Raw genomic sequence first — 26,389 nt, 5'->3', positions numbered from 1 at the left:
GCACTCCAGCCTGGGCAACAAGAGTGAAACTCTGTCTAAAAAAAAAAAAAAAAAAAATCTACAAAGGCTACTTCAAAACTAATGTAATTATCACATAAGCAATAATAGAATGTATGACTCAATGAGTAAGTGTTTCGTCTTTTCCCCCCTTTTTGTGGAGAACGGGGTCTTGCTATGTTGCCCAGATAGGTCTTGAACTCTTGGGCTCAAGCTACCCTCCTGCCTCTGACTCCCCTAAGTGCTGGTATCACAGGCATGAGCCACTGTGCCTGGCAGAGTAAGTTTTAAAGTTTCATTTCTATTGTGGGTACAACCAATATTTAACACAATCTTTAGGTAGTAAGTACAAGCTCCTACTAGGCATGAAAGAAGGGAGAAAAATAAATAAATAAATAAATCTTAATTGCTCTGTAGAGATGGGGGTCTCACTGTGTTGCCCAGCTTGTCTGGAACTCCTGGACTCAAGTGAACATCCAGCCTCAACTTCCAAAGTGCTGGGACTATAGGTGTGAACCATCACGCCTGAACTGTCAGGGTTTTGCAGTGTCTCAGTGGCCACGTGGCCCGTAATCTACTAGGGGATTGGTCTATAACCTAGGACTCACTCATAAAGGCTACTTAGTAAAACCAAGACAATTTTTATTTGGTAAAAGGGTTCTCCTATAAAGTTAACATTAAATCAGAAGCTAACAGTTTAAATACAACAATGCACATTTGTACCAAATAGTAACATGGTAATAATAAACAGCAATAGAATGTCTTTGACAACAACCAAGAAAATTATTGGTTGCGCAGGGTGGCTCATGCCTATCATCCCAGCACTGCAGGAGGCCAGGGCAGGAGGCTTGCTTCTGCTCAGAATTTTGAGGCTGCAGCAAGCTGTGATTGTGCCAGCCTAGGCAAGAGAGCGAGAGAGACCCTGTTTAAAAGAAAAAAAAGAAAAAAAAAAAACAACTTTAAAGTTACCCTCAAAAAAAAAAAATTTAAACTTACCCTCCCCAAATTACATCCTTAGTGAGTAGAAAGCCAGGCACAGTGGGGCTCACAACTGTAATCCCAAGAGACGGGGACCAGCCTAAGCAACATGGCAAAACCTCATCTCTATTAGTCAAGTATGGTGGTGCAGGCCTGTAGTTCCAGCTGCTTAAGAAGGCTGAGGCGGGAGGATTGCTTGGCAGTGGGCTGACATTCTGCCACTGCACTCCAGCCTGGACAAGAGAGTGAGACCCTGTCTCAAACCCAAAACAACAAAAGAGTATAGCAGCATAAGATATGTATAATAAAGCATTATCCAATAGCTACTGAGAATAAAAGAGGCTAAAAAAACAAAAAAGATATACACGTACAGGACATAGCACATGCAGAAGTTAAAACAACAAAAGAAACAAAACGTTAGTTTTTTGTTTCTTTTTTTCTTGAGATGGAGTCTTGCTCCGTCACCAGGCTGGAGTGCAGAGGCATAATCCCAGCTCACTGCAACCTCTGTCTCCCAAGTTCAAGCAATTCCCCTGCCTCAGCCTCCTGAGTAGCTGGGTCTACAGGCATATACTACTATGCCTGGCTGATATTTTTGTATTTCAGTAGAGATGGTGTTTCACCATAGCCAGGATAGTCTCGATCTCCTGACCTTGTGATCCACCTACCTCGGCCTCCCAAAGTGCTGGGATTACAGGTGTGAGCCACCACACTTGGTCTTTTTTTTCTTTTTCTTTTCTTTTCTTTTTTTTTTTTGAGACAGAGTCTCACTCTGCCGCCTAGGCTGGAGTGCAGTGGCGCGATCTTGGCTCACTGCAACCTCTGCCTCTTGGGTTCAAGCAATTCTCCAGTCTCAGCTTCCTGAGTGGCTGGGACTACAGGCACATGCCACCAAGCCTGGCTATTTCTTTGTATTTTTAGTAGAGACGGGTTTCCCCATGTTAGCCAGGATGGTCTTGATCTCCTGACCTCGTATTCCGCCTGTCTCAGCCTCCCAAAGTGCTGGAATTACAGGCGTGAGCCACCGTCCCTGGCCTCATTTGTTTGTTTTTTGAGACAGAGTCTGGAACCTCCACCTCCCAGGGCCTCAAGTCATTCTTGTGCCTCAGCCTCCCCAGTAGCAGGAACTACAGGCGCCTTGCCCAGCTAAGTTTTTGTATTTTTGGTAGAGATGAGATTTTGCTATGTTGGCCAAACTGTTCTCAAACTCCTGGCCGCAAGTGATCCACCTGCCTGGCCTCCCAGAGTGCTGGAATTACAGGCATGAGCCACCCTGCCCAGCCTCAAAATGTTACTTTGAACTAAAATTTTAAAATAAATAATTTGTCAACTTGGTTACTTCTTAGAAACACTGAAACAAATATGTATAGGAAACAAAAAAATGCAGGCAATACCATAACCAAGAAATTGCATAGGGTAGGCGGGGGGTAAGGAGGGCTATATATTCATATATACCCAAGAGATACAATAAGGAGAGAGGAAGAAGCAAATACGTTGTTGGACAGGGGGATAGAAAAAAAAATTACAAACCAAGAATCACTATTATTTAATACTCTCAATATATACTTAAAAATATTTAAATAAGAGAAGAAAGGTATAAGAGATAAAACACAGGAAATGGCCACATGCAGTGGCTCACGCCTGTAATCCCAGCACTTTGGGAGGCCGAGGCAGGCGGATCACAAGGTCAGGAGATTGAGACCATCCTGGCTGTAACACGGTGAAACCCTGTCTCTACTAAAAATACAAAAAATTAGCTGGGCATGGTGGCATGCGCCTGTAGTCTCAGCTACTTGGGAGGCTGAGGCAGGAGAATCATTTGAATCCGGGAGGCAAAGGTTGCAGTGAGTTGAGATCACGCCACTGAACTCCAGCAAGGTAGAAGAGCGAGACTCCGCCTCAAAAAAAGAAAAAAAAACGGAAGTGCTAATCAATATCGCCTCTAAGGATGTTCTGTTCTTACCACACAAAGATTATTGAAGGATTCTGAAGTGTCCTGGGTTAAGAAGATGAATAAGCTCAAAATTTTTTTTTTTTTTTTTTTTTAAGGCAGCTGCACTGTGTCCTCCCAGGCAACCGCCTTTTTTTTTTTTTTTTTTTTTTTTTTTTTTGCGATAGAGTTTTGTTCTTGTTGCCCAGGCTGGAGTACAATGGTGCTATCTTGGCTCACCACAACCTCTGCCTCCCGGGTTCAAGCAATTCTCCTGCCTCAGCCTCCCAAGCAGCTGGGAATACAGGCATGCACCACCATGTTCAGCTAATTTTTTTTGTATTTTTAGTAGAGATGGGGTTTCTCCATGTTGGTCAGGTTGGTCTTGGAACTCCCGACGTCAAGTGATCCTGCTTCAGCCTCCCAAAGTGCTGAGATTGCAGGCATGAGCCACCATGCCCAGCCAAGCTCAAAATCTTATCAGACACTTAGCTTTAATATTATCATCAGAGCCTAGTAATGCATTTTTGCACAAGTGGACAAACTTTTTTAAAGTTAGTAACAGGGCCGGGCTTGGTGGCTCATACGTGTAATCCAAGCACTTTGGAGGCCAAGGCAGGCGGATCACCTAAGGTTGGGAGTTCAAGACCAGCCTGATCAACATGGTGAAACCCTGTCTTTAAAAAATAAATAAAGTTAATAACATTACTGTTCTTGTTGTCTGAAAAATACACACCAAAAACATGTATACTACAACCCAAAGCGGTAACACACAGCCTCTACATTTTCTAGAGATACACACTGATGCATGTTTTTCTGTCAAAAGACATTCAAAAAATGAATGTGTAAAATAATTAGCTACAGAACCAAATGAAGCAGGAAATTCTAAAAAACCCAAAGACTATTTACAGTCAGTCTGCAGGAAGAACAAAAAAGACATAAGCACTTGTCCTATATCCATGACCTTAGATGAATCACTCTGCCTCTTCTTAGTTTTCTTATCTGTAAAATGAAGGGATTGACGGATGACTTAAATTTTCTTTTGGCTTTTAACATTCTACATTTTTTTAGGTTATCAATTTGAGTAATCCTTATAGGTAAGAAAGGAACCAGTATCACCGCTTTACAGTTAAAAAAAAAAAAAAAAGGCAGATTTTTTTTTTTTGAGACGGTGTTTTGCTCCTGTCATCAAGGCTGGTGTGCAATGGCACAACCTTGGACCACTGCAACCTGCCTCCCTAGTTCAAGCGATTCTCCTGCCTCAGCCTCCAAAGTAACTGGGATTACAGGTGCCTACCACCACACCCGGCTAATTTTTTTTATTTTTAGTAGAGATGGGGTTTCGCCACGTTGGTCAGGCTGGTCTCAAACTCCTGACCTCAGGTGATCTGACAGTCTCGGCCTCCCAAAGTGCTGGGATTACAGGTATGAACTACTGTGACAGGCCGAAGGCAGACTTTTTTTTTTTTTTTTTAGATAAGAGTCTCACTCTGTTGCCCAGGCTGGAGTGCAGCAGCACACTCTTTGGCTCACTGCAACTTCCACCTCCCAGGTTCGAGCGATTCTCCTGTCTTAGCCTCGCAAGTAGCTGGAATTACAGGCATGTTCCACCACGCCTGGCTAATTTTTGTATTTTCAGTAGAGATGGGGTTTCACCATGTTAGCCAGGCTGGTCTCAAACTCCTGACCTCAGGTAATCCACCTGCCTTGGCCTCCCAAAGTGTTGGGATTACAGGCATAAGCCACCCTCCCCAGCCAGATATATGCTCTTTTCTTCAAAAGCTCTCACCAACCTAGGACATTTTAGGACTCTTATTTCCTCCTTCCTTGTCAGGGAAGATAATGTGTATCATCTACTTCTTTCAAAATAAGAAACAGGCTGGATGTAGTGACTCACGCCTGTAATCCTAGCACTCTGAAAGGCCAAGGTGGGAGGATCACTTGAGGTCAGGAGTTAGAGACCAGCATGGCCAACATGGTGAAACTCTGTCTCTACAAAAAATACAAAAAAATTAGCCGGGTGTGGTGGCGGGTGCCTGTAACCTCAGCTACTCGGGAGGCTGATGTAGGAGAATTGCTTGAACCTGGGAGGCAGAGGTTGCAGTGAGCCGAGATCACACCACTGCACTCCAGCCTGTGCAACAGAGTGAGACTCTGTCTCAAAAAAAATAAAAAAAGAAAGAAAGGAAAAAGAAATAGGAAATTTAGTTCAGTGTATGAAAAATGTGTAGAGCATTTATAGTTATATACTTGATAGGATAATTTACATAGCCATTAGCTAAGACAGACCGCTATGTAACACCTATCCGTTAAGTTATTAAACCAGCAAATATCTACTACTGAGAAAACAAGAACAGGCCTAAAGAAAGTTTCCGAGCATATTAAGAAAAAAAAAATCTCAAAATCTATGCACTCAAATTTACAATAAACTTGGCTCTCAGTCAATGTTGATATTTTATTTTATTTATTTTTTTGAGACAGAGTTTCACTTTGTTGCCCAGGCCGGAGTAGTGGTGCAATCTCAGCTCACTGCAACCTCTGGCTCCCAGGTTCAACCAATTCTTGTGCCTGAGCCTCCCAAGTAGCTAGGATTACAGGCACCCACCACCACACCCAGCTAGTTTTTGTATTTTTAGTAGAGACAGGGTTTCAACATGTTGCCCAAGCTGGTCTTGAACTCCTGAATTGAAGCAATCTGTTTGCATTGGCGTTCCGAAAAGTGCTGCACCATGCCTGGCCAACGCTCATGTTTTAGAAATAATTCAATTAATGAGGGATAAGTAGAAACAACATATTACAGGCAAAAGGTTAGGGCAAACAAGGGACTGCTGTCCCCAAAGAAACAGTTCAGAAAACTAAGACATGCACACGTGGCACTTAACATCCAACAACAAAGTTCCTACTAATTTGAAGTAACATAAGGTATATAACAGAGGCTGGGTGTGTTGGCTCACGCCTATAACTCTAGCACCCCGTCTCTACAAAAAATACAAAATTAGCCCGGTGAGGTGGTGTGTGCCTGTAATCTGGAGGCTGAGGCAGGGGAATCACTGGAACCCAGGAGGCAGAGGTTGCAGTGAGCTGAGATCACGCCACCGTACTCCCGACAGGGCAACAGAGCAAGACTCTTGTCTCAAAAAATAAATAAATAAAAATTAGCTGCGCCTGCTGGTGGAGCACATCTGTAACCCCAGATACTCGGGAGGCTAAAGCACAAGAATCACTTTAATCCAAGAGGCAGAGGTAGCACTGAATCTAGCATGGGTGATGGAGCGAGACTGTCTCAAACAAACAAAAAAAGATATCTAACAGGAAAAATGTTCATAGCACACAGAAAGGTTACAAAGTATGATGCAGAATAGGATTTCAACTTAATTAAAAATAAAAAATAAAAAAACTAAGATGGGTGTGGTGGCTCACATCTGTAATCCCAACACCTTGGATGGCCTGGGAGTGGGGACTGCTTGAGGCCAGGAGTTCAAGGCCATCCTAGTCAACACAGTAAGACCTCATCTTTACAAAAAAATTAGCTGGGCATAGTGATATACACCTACAGTCCTAGCTACTCAGAAGCATGGTGCCGGAGGATCACTTAAGCCCAGGAGTTCAAGGTTATAGTTACCTATGATCACACCACAGCACTCTAGCCTGGGCAATAGAGGAAGACCTTGTCTCTAACTTAATTAATTTAAAATAATAATTATAATTTAACAAACTAGACAAACAGCCATCGTAGTTATCCCTCCTTAAGTCAGGATAGCATTACATCTTGCTTGGACCAACGGAATGGTCTTCTAACCAGTTTTCCTGCTTCCCCTCTTGCTCCATTATCCACCATTTTTCACACAGCCGCCACAAGTTTCTAAAATATAAATCCATTACCAGCAAGAAGATTTCCCTTCTGAAACCACCATGCTAAAAACCCTTAAAGTCCAAACTCTCTCACATGGCCTACCACGTGCTTCAGGGCCCTATCCGCAGATCTGCATCCAGCCTGATACACTCTCCTCTAATCACACTGAACTGCTTTCAGCAGCCAGAACATTCTAGGTCTTTCCTTTCCTGCCTCAGGGCTTTTATACATGCCAGTCCCTCTTCTAGAAATATACAAACAATTCAACTTCTCTGCACTTATTCTATATTTACACTACTATTTGAGCCCAGAGATGTGTATGTAAGAAGGCTATCAAGGCCAGGTGCGGTGGTTCACACCTGTAATCCCAGCACTTTGGGAGGCTGAGGCGGGCAGATCACGAGGTCAGGAGTTCAAGACCAGCCTGGCCAGCATGGTGAAACCCTGTCTCTATAAAATAAATAAATAAATAAATAAAAATTTTTAAAAAAGAAGGCTATCAACTACTAGGGTATTTTAAGACCAAACTTAAGTGAGGAACACTACAAGAATTGCCTCTGCAACATCAATCCCCTCTAACACTTGAGTAGATGCAGCAGCTTCTTCCTGCCTTACTCTCTCCTGGCTGCACTTCTGTAACTGTTCTAGTGGGCCTCTCGATTCTCCTCAAGAAGTCTAGACATTACTGCCAACTAGGCAAAAACACCTTTTAACATTTCATTATTTTCATCAGAAAACTTCAGTGCTACTTCCTACTGTACTGAATTCCCTTTTCCCTTAAAAATTATGCAATACACTTTGGGAGGCCAAGGCAGGCATAACACAAGGTCAGGAGTTCGAGACCATGCTGACCAACATGGCGAAACCCAGTCTTTACTAAAGATACAAAATTAGTTGGGCTTGGTGGTGCATGCATGTAATCCCAGCTACTCAGGAGGCTGAGACGGGACAATCACTTGAACCTGGGAAGTGGAGGTTGCAGTGAGCCAAGATCGTGCCATTGTACTCCAGCCTGGGTGACAGAGCAAGACTCCATCTCCCCTCCCCCGCCGCCAAAAAAAGGGGAGGGGGTCAGGCACAGTGGCTCACGCCTGTAATCCCAGCACTTTGGGAGGCCAAGGTGGGTGGATCACAAGGTCAGGAGATCGAGACCATCCTGGCTAACACGGTGAAACCCACGCCTGTAGACCCAGCTACTTGGGAGTCTGAGGCAGGAGAATCACTTGAACCTGGGAGGTGAAGATTGCAGTGAACTGAGATTGCACCACTGCACTCCAGCTTGACGACAGAGCAAGACTCAGTCTCAAAAACAAAACAAAACTAAACTAAACACCTCTCTCATAAGCATTTGCTGGTTAACAGCATTTCTTTCTTTCTTTCTTTCTTTTTTTTAAGATAGTCTCTCACTCTTGTCATCCAGGCTGGAACACATATAGCCTCAACCTCCTGGGCTCAGGTCCCTCCCAGCCTCCTAAGTAGCTGAGACTACAGGTATGCACCACTATGCCTGGCTAAATTTTATATATATATATATATATATATATTTAAAAGACAAGGTCTCACTAAGTTGCCCATACTGCATTCATCTATTTAAATGGTTGTTTTATATCCCTTACAACATGGGATGTGACCCTGTTCACTTACCCATTTCTCTACTGCTCAACAGATTTTCTGATAAATCTAACCCATTTTCCTCAGCTACAGTACTTCAGTTTAGTTCATTAACTTTTGTATTATCTGGTGGTCATCAAAGTTCAGTTTAACGCAAAACATATACAATGAACAACTACTGTGGAAGTCCAACATTATTGCTTTACCTTTCTGTATTACAGTTACATTAGTTAGATATAAATAATATCTGTCCAACAATACTTCATTCACCCTCCCTAAGTCCAACAAGGTAGATATGTCATTTTATAAATGAGGAAAGGGAAGCCCAAGGAAGTCACCCCAATAGATTTGCCCAAGGCCATATAGCTATTAAGCTGCAAGACCAGGCCTTGGTGTCCCAAATGGGATTAAAATCAAATTTATGCCTCTTTTGCATTTCCTTTTATACCCAAATCAGGGACTCTTCTCCAGAAATCCTTTCCTAATATCTTTCTCCAAACTCCTGTAACTATCTCTCCCTATACCTTGAACACATTTTTTTTTTTAGACGGAGTTTTGCAATTTTACCCAGGATGGAGTGCAATGGCACAATTTTAGCACACTGCAACCTCCGCCTCCCAGGTTCAAGTGATTCTCCCACCTCAGCCTCCTGAGTAGCTGGGATTACAGGCGCCCACCACCACACCAAGCTAATTGTTGTATTTTTAGTAGAGATGGGGTATCATCATGTTGGCCAGGCTGCTCTCGAAATCCTAACCTCCGGTGATCCAGCCGCCTCGGCGTCCCAAAGTGCTGGGATTACAGGCATGAGCCACCGTGCCCAGCCCACCCTCAACACACTTTTATGAGAGCACCAATGACACTTACGTACAGATCTCCTGCCCCCCAGTCTACCTAAGAACCTCAGGAGAAGGTTCCTTTTCTTATTCATCTTTGAAATTCTAGTACCTAGTGTAGTACTTGGCACAGAGTAGAAAGACATGTGTTCAAGTAAAGAATAAGCACATCACAAGTGTTTCATAAATATTGCAGGCATATCTGGGTTGATCCAATTCACATTATTTCATGGAAAGTCACACCAGTATATTCAGGACCAACTAGGTTCAAAAACAAAACCTGTATCCAAAAAGCAGGCACTGCCAACATAGAAAATGTATTTTTTTCTTTTCTTCTTTTTTTTAAAGACAGTTTTGCTCTGTCACCCAGGCTGGAATGAAGTGGTGTAATCTTGGCTCACTGCAACCTCCACATCCCCAATTCAAGCAATTCTCATGCCTCAGCCACCTGAGTAGCTGGGATCACAGGCATGAGCCACCATACCCAGTTAATTCTTATATTTTTAGTAGAGACGGAGTTTTGCCACGTTAGCCAGGCAGGTCTTGAACTCCTGGCCTCAAGTGATCCTACCCTGGCCTCCCAAAGTGCTGGGATTACAAGCATGAGCCACCATGCCCAGCCTCAGAAAATGTAATTCTTAATTACTTGTTTATTGAGACAGGGTCTTACTCTGTTACCCAAGCTGTAATGCAGTGGTGGGACCATGGCTCACTGCAATCTCAACCTCCTGAGCTCAGGTGATCCTCCTGTCTCAGCCTCCTGAATAGCTAGGACTACAGGCATGCACCACAACGCCTGACTAAAGAAAATGTAATTCTTTTTTTTTTTTCCTCTACCCACAAGGACATATGGAGAAAATGTAATTCTTAAATGCCACTTACATTAAGAGTAGTATGTTAGTAACAATACTTAGTAACTGTAAAACACAGTTAAGAATAGATGCTTTTGGCCAGGCACAGTGGCTCATGCCTGTAATCCCAGCATGTTGGGAAGCCGATGCAGGTAGATCACCTGAGGTCAGGAGTTCAAGACCAGCCCGGCCAACATGGCAAAACCCCATCTCTACTAAAAATACAAAAAATAGCCAGGCGTGGTGGTGGGCGCCTGTAATCCCAGCTACTCAGAGGCTGAAGCAGGAGAACTGCTTGAACCCGGGAGGTGGAGGTAGCAGTGAGCCAAGATCATGCACCATTGTACTCCAGCCTAGGCAACAGGGTGAGAATGTCTTAAAAAAAAAAAAAAAAATAGATGTTCTTAAAGAATTATCTTGGAGGAGCCATAAGATCCAGCTTAGGATTTAACCATTTCATGACTTTTGATTACAACCTAAAACTTTGAGAGAGAGTTGGTGGGGAATGAGAGGATTAACAAAATTGGCATAAATCGTTAGGCCTTAGGAAACAGAAGAATCTCTCCAACTTTCTCTTGCCCTTTTATCACCTGCCCTAAGGCAGCACTCTAATCTCCCATCTTTCCCATTGTGGGTCTTAAGACCCTCAAGGGTCCCATCCTATACCCTGGGAGAAGGAATGCTGACATAATGAAGCTTCCATAAAAACCTGACCTAGGTTCAGGAGCTTCCGGAAAGCCAAGTATGTGGCGTATCCATGTGCCAGGAGGTAGTGCACCCCAATTCACAGGGACAGATGGTTGTGCACCCTCCCAGACCTTAACCTATGTATCTCTTCATCTGGCTATTTGTATCATTTAAAATATTCTTCATGGCTGGGCATGGTGGCTCACGTCTGTAAAATCCCAACACTTTTCGGAGGCTGAGAAGGCAGATAACCTGAGGTCAGGAGTTTTTTGGTTTTTTTTTTTTTTTTTTTTGAGACGGAGTCTCGCTCTGTCGCCCAGGCTGGAGTGCAGCTGCACAATCTCAGCTCACTGCAACGTCCATCTCCCGAGTTCAAGTAATTCTCCTATCTCAGCGTCCCGAGTAACTGAGATTACAAGCACCCGCCATCACACTCAGCTAATTTTTGCATTTTTAGTACAGATGGGGCTTCACCATGTTGGCCAGCCTGGTCTAGAACTCCTGACCTTGTGACCTGCCTGCCTCAGCCTCCCAAAGTGCTAGCATTATAGACGTGAGCCACAGCACCTGGCCGAGGTCAGGAGTTTGAGACCAGCCTAACCAACATGGTGAAACCCCGTCTCTACTAAAAATACAAAAATTGGCCAGGAACAGTGGCTCACACCTGTAATCCCAGCACTTTGGGAGGCTGAGGAGGTCGGATCACAAGGTCAGAAGCTTTAGACCAGCATGACCAACATGGTGAAACCCTGTCTCTACTAAAAAATGCAAAAATTAGCTGGGTATGGTAATCCCAGCTACTCAGGAGGCTGAGTAAGATTGCTCCAGCCTGGGCGACAGAGCAAGACTTCATCTCAAAAACAAACAAACAAAAAACAAAAATTAGCTGTGCATGGTGGTGCGCACTATAATCCCAGCTACTCCAGAGGCTGAGGCAGGAGAATCTCTTGAACCTGGGAGGTGGAGGTTGCAGTGAGCCAAGATAGAGCCACTGTACTCCAGCCAGGGCAACAGTGCGATTGCATCTCAAAAATAAATAAATAAAATATTCTTCTTAACAAACCGGCAGATCTAAAGAAGTGTTTCTGTGAACTGCTCTAGCAAATTAATGGAACCCAAGAAAGAGGTCCTGTCAACTTGAAGCCAGTTGGTCAGAAGCTCTGAAGGGCTAGACTTGCAACTGGCAGAAAGGACAGATGGTCTTATGGGACTGAACCCTAAACATGTGGAATCTGACACCACCTTGGGTAGATAGTGTTGGAAGTGAATTGGAGGACACCTAGCAGGTATCCACTGTTTGGCGTGTGAGGAAAATCCCTCCACCCTATCTTTGGTAACATTAAGTTTTCTTTTGTGTTGGTGGTGGTTGTGTGAAAGCAAAGAAAAAATCTGGTTTAAGAGACTTTCCCCTATACAAATACTACAGAAACAAAGTAAGGAGCAGGATAGCAGAGTTGTTGTATACCTCAAATGTATTGCTTCTCAAATGTATCTTATATAGAACCTACACAAAGAGAACTTCCCACCCTCAGGCACTCATGCCTTATTTTGTTGAAGACCTGTGTTATCTTAGTCATACAGTTTTCATTCTGCTCCAAAAATGTGAATTTGTTTTTAATATAACAATATTTAATATTTATTATTATTATTTTTTGAGACTGGGTCTTGCTCTGTCACTCAAGCTGGAGTGCAGTGACACAACCTTGGCTCACTGCAACCTCTGCCTCCTGGTTCAAGCGATTCTCCTGCCTCAGCCTCTCGACTAGCTGGGATTATAGGAACGTTCCACCACGCCCAGCTACTTTTTTTTTTTTTTTTTTTTTGAGACAAGAGTCTCACTCTGTCGCCCAGGCTGGAGTGCAGTGGCATGATCTCCGCTCACTGCAATCTCCACCTCCCGGGTTCAATCAATTCTCCTGCCTCAGCCTCTCAAGTAGCTGGGATTACAGGTGCCCGCCACTACGCTCTGCTAATTTTTTGTATTTTTAGTAGAGATGGGGTTTAACCATGTTGGCCAGGCTGGTCTCAAATTGCTAGCCTCGTCATTTCCCTGCCTTGGCCTCCTAAAGTGTGGGGATTACAGGCGTGAGCCACCATGCCAGGTCTTTTTTTTTTTTTTTTCGAGACAGAGTCACTCTGTTGCCCAGGCTGAAGTGCAGTGGCACAATCCCAGCTCACTGCAACCTCTACCTCCCAGGTTCAAGCGATTTTCCCACCTCAGCCTCCCAAGTAGCTGGGATTATAGGCAACTGCCACCACGCCTGGTTAGTTTTTGTATTTTTAGTAGCAATGAGGTTTCACCATGTTGGCTAGGTTGGCCTCGAATTTCTGACCTCAAATGATCCACCCACCTTGGCCTCCCAAAGTACTGCGATTACAGGTGTGAGTCACCATACCTAGCCAATACTTAATATTTAATCACCAGTTAAATTACTTAATTCACCACCCCCTCAATGAGCATAATTGAAGTTCCAAGAAGATGGGTCATGTTTATTTTGTGACTTCAAGTACCCAGGAATCATACTACCTGATACCCTAAAGGTATTCATATCCCAGTTTGAGAAACAGGGATCTAGGCAATTAAGCTAGTCATAACACTTAAAAGTGATGAACATGCTCCTATAAACCCATTCCCTAAACCCTTAAAGGTTAGCTTTCTCAACAGTTTTTTAAAACAGTGTTGTTTCATTTTTCAGCAACTTATTAGTATGCACTCTGGGTCAATACTCCTAAAAGAACTTGGAGGGCACAAGTTATTTCTGGAGTGACAGAATACTACCATACAGACCTTGTCCCTCCCATCTAGCAGGATAACAAGTTGCCCATTTGGAAAATAAAGGTTTGAAGAATAACAGAAGTTTCATTCCTATTTTCCTTCTCTTTATTTGCTCCAGGCAGAGCTTGTAAGAAAAATCTTAGAAGTCATTTGATGATTCATTCATGTAAGCTAATCTAATCTTGGCATTTGTAATTTCCACTTCACTCCTTTTTGCCATTGCACATGTACAATTAAATTATTTTCACATTTTTCTAGAGTATAAAAAAGATGTGCTTTCTGGTACCCTGAGAAGAGGTAATTTTTACAACCAGAACCCCACCTGGTTGTTCACAAGTTTCTAAAGCATAGTAGATCCCAATATTTATGAGGCCTGTTCCAAGTTCCATATAATGTCCATTATAGGCCAGGTGCAGTGGCTCACGCCTGTAATCCCAGCACTTTGGGAAGCCGAGGCAGGCGGATCACGAGGTCAAGAGATCGAGACCATCCTGGTCAACACGGTGAAACCCTGTCTCTACTAAAAATACAAAAAAATTAGCTGGGCATGGTGGCACGCACCTGTGGTCCCACCTACTGGGGAAGCTGAGGTGGAAGAATATCTTGAACCCAGGAGGCGGAGGTTGCAGGAGCTGAGATTATGCCACTGCACTCCAGCCTGGTGACCTAGCAAGACTCCGTCTCAAAAAAAAAAAAAAGTCCATTACATTTTATAGTAGAAATTATGGGCTAAATTAAATTGATAATAACTGTCACACTCTGATGCAAAATGGGCAATCAGCTAGGCTAACTCAAATTAAGACAATTTTTACCCAGGACACCAGGTTCCCCAAGAACAGGATTCCATCTGTTTCTCATCAAAATTACAAGTAGTCATAGGTCATGGACTTTCTTTTCAGGTAATTTGCCAAGTCAAAATATACATTCCAAAGGTTTCTACAGAACAGCAGCCACAATTTCCTGGAGTCTTTCTAGGTACACGTTCAGAATGGTACTTAACACTTTACACACATTCTCATTAACTCTGAGAATAGTCTGTGAGATTGGTGGCATTATTCTCTCACAAGTGAGGACTAAAGGAGTAGACAGGTTAAGTAACTTGTTCCTTATTACCCAGGTAGTATGTTGTGGAACAAGTTTCGAATCCAAGACTCTGATTATAAAGCCTGTATGCTCTCAATCACCTGATATCCTGCATCCCGTATACCCAAGAACTAGCCAACAAATCCTCCAAGTCCAGAAAGGTTGTATTACTACCACTTTTAAAATAGAAAAAATGGAAATAGCACTCACCTCTCCGTGACTGCAAAGTCAGTTTGAGGAGGGAAAACAGAACCCAGCTCTCAAGCCCCTGGTCAGCAATCAGTCCACTAGCGCATCGTGTTCTTTGGCTTCAAGTCCATAATCATTCTAAAAGAGAAGCATAAATCATTTTATGAAACACTAAAAATTCATACAAATACACATATAGTAAAGAGTGGCCAGACGTGATACCTCATGCCTGTAATCCCAGCAGTTTGGGAGGCCAAGGCAGGTGGATCGCCTGAGGTCAGGAGTTTGAGACCAGCCTGACCAACATGGAGAAACCCCATCTCCACTAAAAATACAAAATTAGCCAGGCATGGCGGCGCAAGCCTGTAATCTCAGCTACTCAGGAGGTTGAGGCAGGAGAACCACTTGAACCCGGGAGGCAGAGGCTGCCGTGAGCCGAGATCATGCCATTGCACTCCAGCCTGGGCAACAAGAGCAAAACTTCGTATCAAAAAAAAAAAAAAAGTAGGACCAGGCACGGTAGGTAGCTCACGCCTATAATCCCAGCACTTTGGGAGGCCAAGGCAGGTGGATCACAAGGTCAGGAGATAGAGACCATCCCGGCCAACATGGTGAAACCCCATCTCTACTAAAAATACAAAAATTAGCTGGGTGTGGTGGCACTTTCCTGTAGTCCCAGCTACTTGGGAGGCTGAGGCAGGAGAATTACTTGAACCAGGGAGTTGGGAGGTTACAGTGAGCCAAGAATGCACCACTGCACTCTAGTCTGTCGACAGATCGAGACTCAGTTTCTTTAAAAAAAAAAAAAAAAAAGTAAAATGAGGGAAAACCGAAGACATAAAAAATTGGGAAAGAAACAAAACACCTGTTAATATCATGTCACTAATTGAGCCATTCCATAAATGTCCATCAAGCCAATAACAAAACATTCGTTTTTTTTTTAAAGACATTTGCTAAATATATAAAGGACTAAAGATTTGTAGGGAGCAATATAGTACAGGCTCACACCAGTAATCCTAACACTTTCGGAAGCTAGTGGGGGAGACTCGCCCAGGAATATTGAGGCTCCAGCCTGCTTGACACAGTGAGATCCTGTCACACAAAACAAACAAACAAAAAAACTCCATTGCAATTCTGTAACCAAATAATGGCTCGCACACTCAAACTACAAAAAAATTAATTCTTATGACTGCAGTAATGGCCCTCTAACAGTTTATTTCCTTATCTTCAGCAAGTAATGGTGGTCTTACTGATTAAGTCTGTTTATGCCACAAGTAAAGGCTATACTTTCTAGTTTAGTAAGATAACTGGCAGGAGGGGCTTTCACTGACCTTTGAAAATCCTAGAAGCACAGCAATGAAATACTTTAGCCGAATAATGGAATACTTTGTTAGATGGCATTTTTTCACCCTAAATTACAAAATAAACTGTCAAGCTTCAAGCAAAGGTAGAGTGGAACCTACCTCTACAGAAAAAAATAAAATCTCAAGTAAAATAAAGAGTTAAATTTGAATTAAGAGTTTCCAAATAGGCTGGGCGCGGTGGCTCATGCCTGTAATCCTAGCACTTTGGGAGGCCGAGGTAGGTGGATCACCTGAGGTCAGGAGTTCAAGACCAGCCTGGCCATCACAGCGAAACCCCATCTTAAAAAAAAAAAAAAAAAAAGAGTTTCCAAATAACATGGCCAGGTGTGATGGCTCACACCAGTAATCCCAGCACTTTGGGAGGCCATGGTAGAGGAGTGCTTGAGCCCAGAAGATCGAAGCCAGCCTGGGCAACATGGCAAAACTCTGTCTCCACAAAATATATAAAAATTAGCCAGGCAGCCCGGCCCAAGACTGTCTCTTGAAGAAACTAGGCTCACGCCTGTAATCCCAGCACTTTGGAAGGCCAAGGTGGGCAGATCACGAGGTGAGGAATTCGAGACCAGCCTGGCCAACATGGTGAAACCCTGCCTCTACTAAAACTACAAAAATTAGCTGGGCATGGTGGCACATGCCTATAATACCAGCTACTCAGGAGGTTGAGGCAGGAGAATTGTTTGAACCCAGGAGACGAAGTTTGCAGTGAGCCACGACCATGCCACTGGGTAACAGAGTAAGACTTCGTGGAGGGGTTGGGGGAGAAAGTCCAGGCATGGTGGCTCATGTCTGTAATCCCAGAACTTTGTGAGGCTGAGATCAGGAGTTCCAGACCAGCCTGCCAACATGGTGAAACCCCATCTCTACTAAAAATACAAAAATTAGCTGGGCGTGGTGATGGGCACCTGTAATCCCAAGCTACTTGAGGCTGAAGCAGGAGAATCGCTTGAACCCAGGAGGCCCAGGCTGCAGTGAGCCCAGAACATGCCACTGCACTCCAGACTGGGCAATAGAGAGAATCTCCGTATTAAAAAAAAAAAAAAATTAGCCACGCATGGTGTTGTGTGTCTGTGGTCCCAGCTACTTTGAATGCTGAGGTGGGAGGATCACTTGGGGGAGGTGGGGTACAAGGATGCAGTGAGCCATGATAGCACCACTGCACTGCAGCCTGGGCAACAGAGTGACACCCTGTCTCAAAAAGAAAAAAAAAAAGCCAGGTGTGGTGGCTCACATCTGTAATCTCAACACTTTGGGAGGCTGAGGTAGGAAACTTGCTTGAGCCCAGGAGTTCAAGACCAGCCTGAGCAACATATAGGGATCCTATCTCTACAAAAAATTAAGAAATCAGCTGGATGTAGTGGTATACGTCCGTAGTCCCCACTACTTGGGAGGCTGTGGCAGGAAGACTGCTTGAGCCCAAGAGTTCAAGACTGCAGTGAGCTATGATCATGCCACTGCACTCCAATGTGGGCAACAGAATAAGACTCTGCCTCAATTAAAATACATTTTTTTTTTGAGACAGAGTTTCACTCTTGTTATCCAGGTTGGGGTGCAATGGCATGATCTCAGCTCACGGTAACCTCTGTCTCCCAGGTTCAAGCAATTCTCCTGCCTCAGCCTCCCAAGAGGCTGGGATTACAGGCATGTGCCACCACACCCAGCTAATTGTATTTTTAGCAGAGATGGGGTTTCTCCATGTTGGTCAGGCCGGTCTCGAACTCCCGACCTCAGGTGATCTGCCCGCCTTGGCCTCCCAAAGTGCTAGGATTACAGGCGTGAGCCACCACGCCCAGCCAAAATACATTTTTTTTTTAAATAAAAGAGTTTCCAAACAATTTTGCATATGAGGTTTTTTTTTTTTTTTTTTTTTTGAGACGAGTTTCCCTCTTGATACCCAGGCTGGAGTACAATGGCGTGATCTCGGCTCACTGCAACTTCCGCCTCCTGGGTTCAGGCAATTCTCCTGCCTCACCCTCCTGAGTAGCTGGGATTACAGGCACGCGCCACCATGCCCAGCTAATTTTTTTGTATTTTCAGTAGAGACAGGGTTTCACCATGTTGACCAGGATGGTCTCGATCTCTTAACCTTGTGATCCACCCACCTCGGCCTCCCAAAGTGCTGGGATTACAGGCGTCAGCCACCACGCCCGGCCTGAGGTATATCTTCTAAGAGGAAATCCATCTCACAATTAGCTAAACCCCACAAAACTAACTAATACTTTCTTAGATGAAGCTAAAGTCTCCTCTGTTAAGAAGCAATTTTTTGTAACACAAATAGGTGATTAGTGTATGCAGTCCAAGCAATTCTTTTGTATTGGAGTCCATTATCATCACTAACATACATCAAAGGGAATGAAATTTTCTGCCCCTGAAAATTCCAAGAGTGACCAAAAACAAGGATTAAGTGTGAAAGAATATACTGTCCTGACCCTGACTTTTGGACTGTATGTTAACAGTCTATATGCAATGCCACACCTCTGCATTCAAATATTAAATCACTGAGAAAATGCACAAAGATACTAACAGGGAAGATACGAAGATAGACTACAGAAAGTTTACGGGTGCTTAAAAAAAAATGGGCTGGGCACCGTGGCTCACACCTAATCCCAGCACTTTGGGAGGCCAAGGCAGACAGATTGCTTGAGCCCACGAGTTTGAGACCAGTCTATGCAACATGAGAAAACCCTGTCTCTAGAAAAAATCAGTCTCGGCCTGGCGTGGTGGCTCACGCCTGTAATCCAAGCACTTTGGAGGCCAAGGCAGGTGGATAACCTGAGGTCAGAAGTTCAAGACCAGCCTGACCAACATGGTGAAACCCCGTCTTAAAAAAAAAGAAAAGAAGAGAAAAGAAAAAATCAGTCTCAGCTACCCAAGAGGCTGAGGTGGCAGGATCATTAGAGCCAGGAGGTAGAGGCTGCAGTGAGCTATGATTACACCACTGCACTCCAGCCTCGGTGAAAGAGCAAGACCCTGTCTTAAAAAACCAAACCAAACCAAACCAAAGAACCCCTCAACAATAAAACAAATGTGGTATGACAAATCTTATTTTTTTTTTTTTTTGAGACAGAGTCTCATTCTGTCACCTAGGCTGGAGTGCTGTGGCATGACCTCGGCTCACTGCAACCTCCACCTCCTGGGTTCAAGCAATTCTCCTGCCTCAGCCTCTGGAAGTAGCTGGGATTACAGGCATGCACCACTATGCCCAGCTAATTTTCATATTTTTAGTAAAGATGGAGTTTCACCATGTTGGCCAGGCTGGTCTCAAACTCCTGACCTCACGTGATCCGCCCGCCTCAGTCTCCCAAAGTGCTGGGATTACAGGCGTGAGCCACCATGCCCAGCCTACAAATCTACACATCAGCTGAGAACCATGGTCTTAAAAGTTATACATTATTTGCCATTATTGTTCTTTTTAAATCATAATGCATCTGAGTTGTTTGAAGAGGGACCTAATTTTTTGGCAAAACAGTCTGAAGTCATCTGGAGCCAAAACATGTAAATTAGACAGACAGATGGTCTAGCTTAAAAAAATTAGGTGGAGTCTATAATGTAGATGATGTGGAGTCCTTGTGAGGGCAGACAGATCCCTAAAGCAAAAAAAAAAAAAGCAGTCTCCAGAGGTGACTTTGGCCAGGAGGCACCAGCCTGCAAGGCTCTGCCCAGGATCCCTCCCCAGGGCCTTAAGTCAGCCACAAGTGGCTTCCACCAAGGAACACACCCCACCCCACCCCACCAAGCCATTTAGAAATCCCAGGTGCGCCCTCATTTGTGTGTATACTTTAAAATAAACTCCTAGTGCTCGCTTCGGCAGCACATATACTAAAATTGGAACGATACAGAGAAGATGAGCAAATTAAGATTTAAAAATGTTTTTTGGCCGGGCGCGGTGGCTCAAGCCTGTAATCCCAGCACTTTGGAAGGCCGAGGCGGGTGGATCACGAGGTCAAGAGATCGAGACCATCCTGGTCAACACTGTAAAACCCCGTCTCTACTAATACAAAAAAATTAGCTGGGCATGGTGGCGCGTGCCTGTAATCCCAGCTACTCAGGAGGCTGAGGCAGGAGAAGTGCCTGAACCCAGAAGGCGGAGGTTGCGGTGAGCCGAGATCGCGCCATTGCACTCCAGCCTGGGTAACGAGAGCGAAACTCCGTCTCAATAATAATAATAATAATAAATGTTTTTTAAATTTAAAAAGTAAAAAATAAAATAAAATAAAATAAACTCCTAAAGCTTTTAGAATTTGAATGCATCTTAAGGACAACTTCACCTAAATTCTTACATAGGTTGAATGGATCCCCCTAAAGTAAACCTTTACAGCTACTTTCAAATAGGCACTATTTTCTTATGTAGGCAAACATTCTTGTTTTAAATATCCTCATATCACTGATTCAAACAATAGGTCCTGGCCAGGTGCAGTGGCTTACACCTGTAATCCCAACACTTTGGAGGGGGTGGGGAAATCACCTGAGTCCTCAGGAGTTCGAGACCTGCCTAGCCAACATCATGAAACCCAGTCTACTAAAAATACAAAAATTAGCCAGGCGTGGTGGTGCGTGCCTGTATTTCCTGCTACTTGGGATGTGGAGACAGGAGAATCGCTTGAGCCCCGGAAACTGCGGTTTCAGTGAGCCGAGATCGCACCACTACACTCCAGCCTGGAGGACAGAGCAATACTCCGTCTCAAAAAAAAAAAAACAACAAAAAAAACAGTCCTGTGGGTTACCCTAACGTATCAATTCATCCTCAATTTATTCTCTCTGTAGATTTAGTTTTCTAATAAAAACAAAACAAATTATGATTCCAGGCATATAGGAATCTCAAAGGATAGCAACTGTGCAGAAAAGGTCTCTTCCAATAAAACAGCATAAATGACTTATAAGCCCAAGAAGCCGATGACTGTATATGAAACAACCAAACCAAGAAGCAAACTATGGTCTATAGAGTACAGTACTAATCCGGGAAAACAAGCTTTACTCCTGACTCCATTACACACCTGCTGTATTTTAATTTTTAACTCATGTTGAGCTTATTTTAATAAATAAAATATGCCACTTAACCACAATTTCAAAAAGAAAACAAAATGAAAAAAAAAAAGAAAACAAAATGACAAAAGAATGCAATAAATTACACAATTGGACTAATAGATAATTAAAGGTGATTCTATTCCCAAACCTAACTCTCAATCAACGCTACTGCATTTAGTTACTCAGTGTGGAAGAGGGGTAGAAGGAACATTTTGCAGGGTCCAAAAGGATACGTAGAAAGCGTGCCTGCCTACGAAGACTGCAGGGAGGAGCTACAGATTGAGATTACATAGTGGACTGAACAATTTTGCTTAGGACCAGGCTGTTTAATTTCTTCACACACTGAACATAGCTTCCTTCCTTAAAAAAAAAAAAAATTTTTTTATTTCCTTTTACCAAAAACTCCTGAGAATATACCAAGTAACCAAAAAAATGTTAATCCAGACTTTTTTCTCTTCAAAACAACCCGAACTGATATATCAACTGCTGCACTGAACTATATTAAGGCACCAGAATATTCAAGGAAAAACAAAAGACTCCCGCAACTCAACGCGAAGCTTTTTTTAGTGAAGAAAGAAAACTTAAGGAACGAGTAAATTTAAATACATGCCCCGTTTAACTTCCTTTCTCACCTATGCAGACCTGGAATTTTAACTTTCCTAGTTGATCCAAACTCAAAGTACGAAGATTACGTATGCGAATGTTTACTTAATGCTGAACTTGGGGCTACAGGAAGTCTCCTACTAAAGAGCAGTTACATTAGGCGTAGATATTTATAAACCATCTGCAGCGAGTGACCCAGGATTCAATTACAACATCAACTCTCATATTTCATCGTATGGGCAAATTACCAGTCGAATCAAGAATAAATTCATTCTGCCCTACTGGCGTTTTAGATCGGGTTGCACAATCCTGGGGCAAAACCGTCTTTGCCTAGCCCTAGAGCATCAGGTACTAAGTTAGCGTTAGGACATTTTAAAAGCGGGAGGGAAACTCGAGTCGCCTGAACTGACTTAGCCCATACTCCCAAATTCAGAAATTTGTCACGTCACTTGAGATCAGAGTGAAATTAAGTTTCGGTCCCTTTGAGATCTCTGAGCGCACAAAGTCAGGCTGCTATCACTCCAAGTGGCTGAGGAGTCCGAGCCAGGCTGGACAAAAACTACTTGGTGCGGAACTTGCATCTTTTCCGCCCACCGTGGGGGGCCCGCATCGGTAGGGTCCTGCCAGCAGCCCGCGCACAAATTTGGGGGCGCAACGGGGCCCAGCGGGGAAGGCGAGCGCGCGTCCCCCCGCCCGCTCAGGCAGCGTAGAGGTGCGAGCAGCTCAGCCAGCCTTGCAGAGGGAGCTCTCGGCAGCTCTGGGGTCTCTCTGCTCGCAGCCGCTGCAGCGCCGCCTGCGCCACTCGGCGGAGACGGAGACCAGCGGCGGCGACGCGCGGACTGGGAGCGACCGCCGAGCAGCCAAACAGCTGGGAAGGCACGCAGAGCGGCCGGGTAGGTTCCGGGGACGGGGCGGACTGGAGGAGGAGCAACCCGAGACGCGACGGCCAGGGCCCGGCACCCAGTAGGGCACCGGGACCTGGCTGCGCGAGCGGCGGCAGTGGGTCCGAACGCTTGAGCTAAGCGGGCGCCGAAGCCGACGGCGGAGATAGCGTCTCAGCTGGGGACACCCGCCGCGGGAGGGGCAGAGGACACAGGGCAGAGGGCGGGCCGCGGCCCGGCAATCGGCCGGCCAAGAGCCGGCCTCGAGGACAGAGACAAAGGAAGGAAAATGGAGTCGCCGAGCGCGCGGGCCTCTGCAGCCGCCACCACCCGAGGCCTAGCGCGCTGCCAGGAGGGAGGCCTAGCGGGAGGGCGTGGGGGTGGGGGGACGGCGGGGCCACGGCGGCGACGGGCAATGGCGGCAGCCGCGCCGCAGCAGGGACGGTAGAGGGAGACAAACACCCCCCGGCGGCGGCGCTGGCGCCGGGCTGCAGCCAGCGCCGACCGGAGCGGCCCCATCGTGACACCTAGAGGCGGCCCGCGAAACCTCCTCCACCCCGGGCCCCCTTACCTCCGCGCCACACCCCCCGCGGCGCCCGCTCCGCCGCCGCTCCACGGCTCCGGCCACCCGGCGTCTCCGGCCAGCTCCGCGCGTCCGCACCGGCTACCGCCGCCGCCGCTGCCGCCAAAGAAGCAGCACCGCGCACGGTTTAATCGCTCCACAGGCTCGGACACAAAATGGCGGCGGCGCGGTGCAGTGCGCCTGCGTCGGCGCTGCCGGGGCCGCGGGTGCTGATAAGGGAAGGGACGGATGGGGGGGCCGGCAGGGCGGCGAGTGGAGGGCGGGGGAGGATAGGTGAGGGGAGGGGTTGGCGCAGGGCAGCATGGGAGGCGGCCCCGGGCGCCAACTTTCAAAAGCGGGCGCGATGGCGTCACGAGACGCGCCGCGAGTCGCGTCGTCACGCCGCACACGCCCTTCCGCGCCCTCGCCGGGTCGCGCGTGGGCTCTGCCGGCGCCGCGGCGTCCCGGCTCCCTCTGGGTGGGGCTTCCTGGCGGAGGCCGCCGCCCCTGGGAGGTGCCGGATCCAGCCCGCTTGACCTGATTACCCAGCTGCTGTCTCCGGCCCCCTGAACCCGCAGAAGGTTGAAAAAGTGGGGGTGGCTGGAGGAAGCGCGCGCGGGGCCGGTCCGTGGGGCTGAGAAGGCTTCCGGGCCCGGCCCCGCCCAGTCTCCGCCCCAGCCAGGCCCGACCCGCCCACTGAACGCACTGCTGCCCGCCACCGAGTAAGGCCGGGTCGGTTCCCGCGCGAGCGACGACTGGAAGGGCTGTCCTTGCTCGGCGGCTTTTGGTGATCTCTCCGCCCTAGAAGAGGGCCACCTAAAAGCGGGTGCGAGAGAAGAGGGGGAGGGCCTCCTATTGGTGTCCCCAGGCCACCTCAGCCCGGAGAGGCAGCGGAAGACCAGACTTGATGCTTTAACACGATCATAGCAGTCACCTTTTGCCGAAAGCATTCTGTATTTAGCGCTGTGTAATTCTGGGGAAACGTGCATTTCTTGTCTTTGCGGGAGAGCTGTTCTCTGTGGGTGGAGGCCTTCAGTCCCACCCCTCCCCAGGAGGCACCTGCGGACCCTTCCCAACCTTCTGTCAAGTTAACCAAGAACTGACTGCAAGGTGCTGGCAGCTCTGAGAAGAGAGCCTTTTGGTACTTATAGGGGATATGACTCTTCCCTTAGATAACAAATGGGCAGCTTCTGCTCCATTCAGTTGACCGTTCCGTTGTAAGAATGCTGGCCCGATAACAAATATTCTGGGGATTTTTTTGGTTTTGTTTTATTTTGTTTTTTCTTAAAGGAATCCGAAATCTGTATTTTTTAAAATGTCAAATCTCCTGAGTTTTTAGATGTTAGCAACTAAATCAGATGTTTTTAAAACTTCATGAGCTGATTGAACCACACAGATGAGCTGTCAGTTTATGACCCCTGGCTTGACTTGGAGGAAAGAGTAAAGAGAAATTCCATGGCCAAATCCTGGGGCACTCCAATATTGGGAAGGTAATGGAGAAGGAGTCTGAAAGGGAGCATCTAAGAAGTCATGAAATCTAGTGCTGAGTTCTGGAATCCCTGGGAAGAGAAGGTTTCGGTTAGGAGGCATCAGCTGTACGGCCTGGTAAACTTGGGCCAGAGATGTGGCTATTGGATTGTCCATCTTGCAGGTCACTGGAGAATTCACTGATGGCCTGGGCTTGATTCATGTGGGTAAATCAAATCAGGGAGGTAGACCTGACCGGAATGGGTTGAAGAGTGACCAAGAAAGTGAGGAAATTGAGACAGCACATGTATGCTATTTGAGAGAGGTTTTGCTGTAAAGGGACAGAGAAGTTTGGGAATACAGAAGAAGAGATGTTTTAAAAGATGGCAGGGGCCAGGTGTGGTGGCTCACACCTGTAATCCCAACACTTAGGGAGGTGGAGGCAGGTGGATCACCTGAGGTCAGGAGTTCAAGACCAGCCTGGACAGTATGTTGAAACCCTGTCACTTTTTTTTTTTTTTTTCTTTTTAGACAGAGTCTCTCTCTGTGGCCAGGTTGGAGTGCAGTGGCGTGATCTCGGCTCACTCACCTCCCAGGTTCAAGCGATTCTCCTGCCTCAGCCTCCTGAGTAGTTGGGACTACAGGTGTGTGCCACCATGCCCAGCTAATTTTTGTATTTTTAGTAGAGACAGGGTTTCACCAAGTTGACCAGGATGGTCTCGATCTCTTGACCTCGTGATCCACCTTCCTGGGCCTCCCGAAGTGCTGGGATTATAGGCATTAATCACCATGCCTGGCCCTGTCTCTAGTAAAAATACAAAAATTAGCTGGGTGTGGTGGTGCATCCCTGTGATCCCAGCTACTTGGGAAGCTGAGGCAGGAGAATCACTTGAACCTGGGAGGCAGAGGTTGTAGTGAGCCAAGATTATGCCACTGCACTCCAGCCTGGGCAACAGAGCAAGCAACTCCATCTGATAAATAAATAAATAAATAATGGTAGGATTCCCAGAGCATGTTTATACACCTATGGGGAAGAAAGATGGATGATAATAGGAGAGAGAAGGCTTGCTTGACTCATATAGGAGTGAAATCCATGATAAGGAAACAGGGAGGGTTGACCTTGGAGAGGGACAGGGATGCTTCCACTCCTGATAAGGGCAACAAAGGTGAAAACAGATGCAAAATCAGGAGAGAGGGAAGGCAAGTCCTTAATAGTACTGCCTTGGTGGCAGTGGGTACTCATCTGAGGTTTGTGATCACAACTTTAAAGGTAAATCAGTTGGCCTAGTGTGTTGGTTTTTCTCCAACATTCATCTGCTTGTGTAGAGACATGAAGAAAAGGGATGGTATAGCTTCTCGATACCAGGACCCAAGTTTTCTCATTTCTAATCCCAGTTACTTATACCATTAGATACTATTCTAGAAATGTGTGAAGTATTTGAAAAATTTACACATGACCCTTCTTTTTCTAGAAACCAAGTTATCCCATTTGCCTCTTATGTGCACATTAGGACTCAAGCATAAAGAAAAGGCAAACTTAGAGGAAAATTACCAAACAGATGCCTCTGGAATATTTGCATTTTGCATTCTCCTCAGCCCCTCATCACAAATAGCTCCTCTTATACTTAGGAACTTATATACTAGAAACAACAAAGCTGATGTGCACATAGGGAGACCCTGTCTCTACAAAAAATTTAAA

General features: G+C 45.6%; 1 protein-coding gene across 2 annotated transcripts in view; it reads right to left on the bottom strand.

Moving 5' to 3' along the window:
• Positions 1 to 23,431, bottom strand: part of CTCF (CCCTC-binding factor) — a 75,378-nt gene extending 51,947 nt beyond the window's left edge. The window contains exons 1-2 of one of the 2 annotated variants that reach the window (XM_012468202.2): positions 23,233 to 23,431; positions 14,813 to 14,929 (exon numbers count right to left, since the gene is read on the bottom strand). The gene's annotated coding sequence lies outside the window, so the exon portion shown is untranslated. The remainder of the gene's footprint in view (positions 1 to 14,812; positions 14,930 to 23,232) is intronic. The other variant, XM_064383189.1, reaches the window with a different exon arrangement.
• Between the last annotated feature and the right edge of the window lie 2,958 nt (positions 23,432 to 26,389).

This window comes from Aotus nancymaae, unplaced genomic scaffold, assembly GCF_030222135.1.
Source record: "Aotus nancymaae isolate 86718 unplaced genomic scaffold, 86718_ANA_hifiasm-v0.15.2.pri h1tg000030l, whole genome shotgun sequence".
NCBI lineage: Eukaryota > Metazoa > Chordata > Mammalia > Primates > Aotidae > Aotus > Aotus nancymaae.
This window is presented reverse-complemented; position numbering and strand designations above follow the sequence as displayed.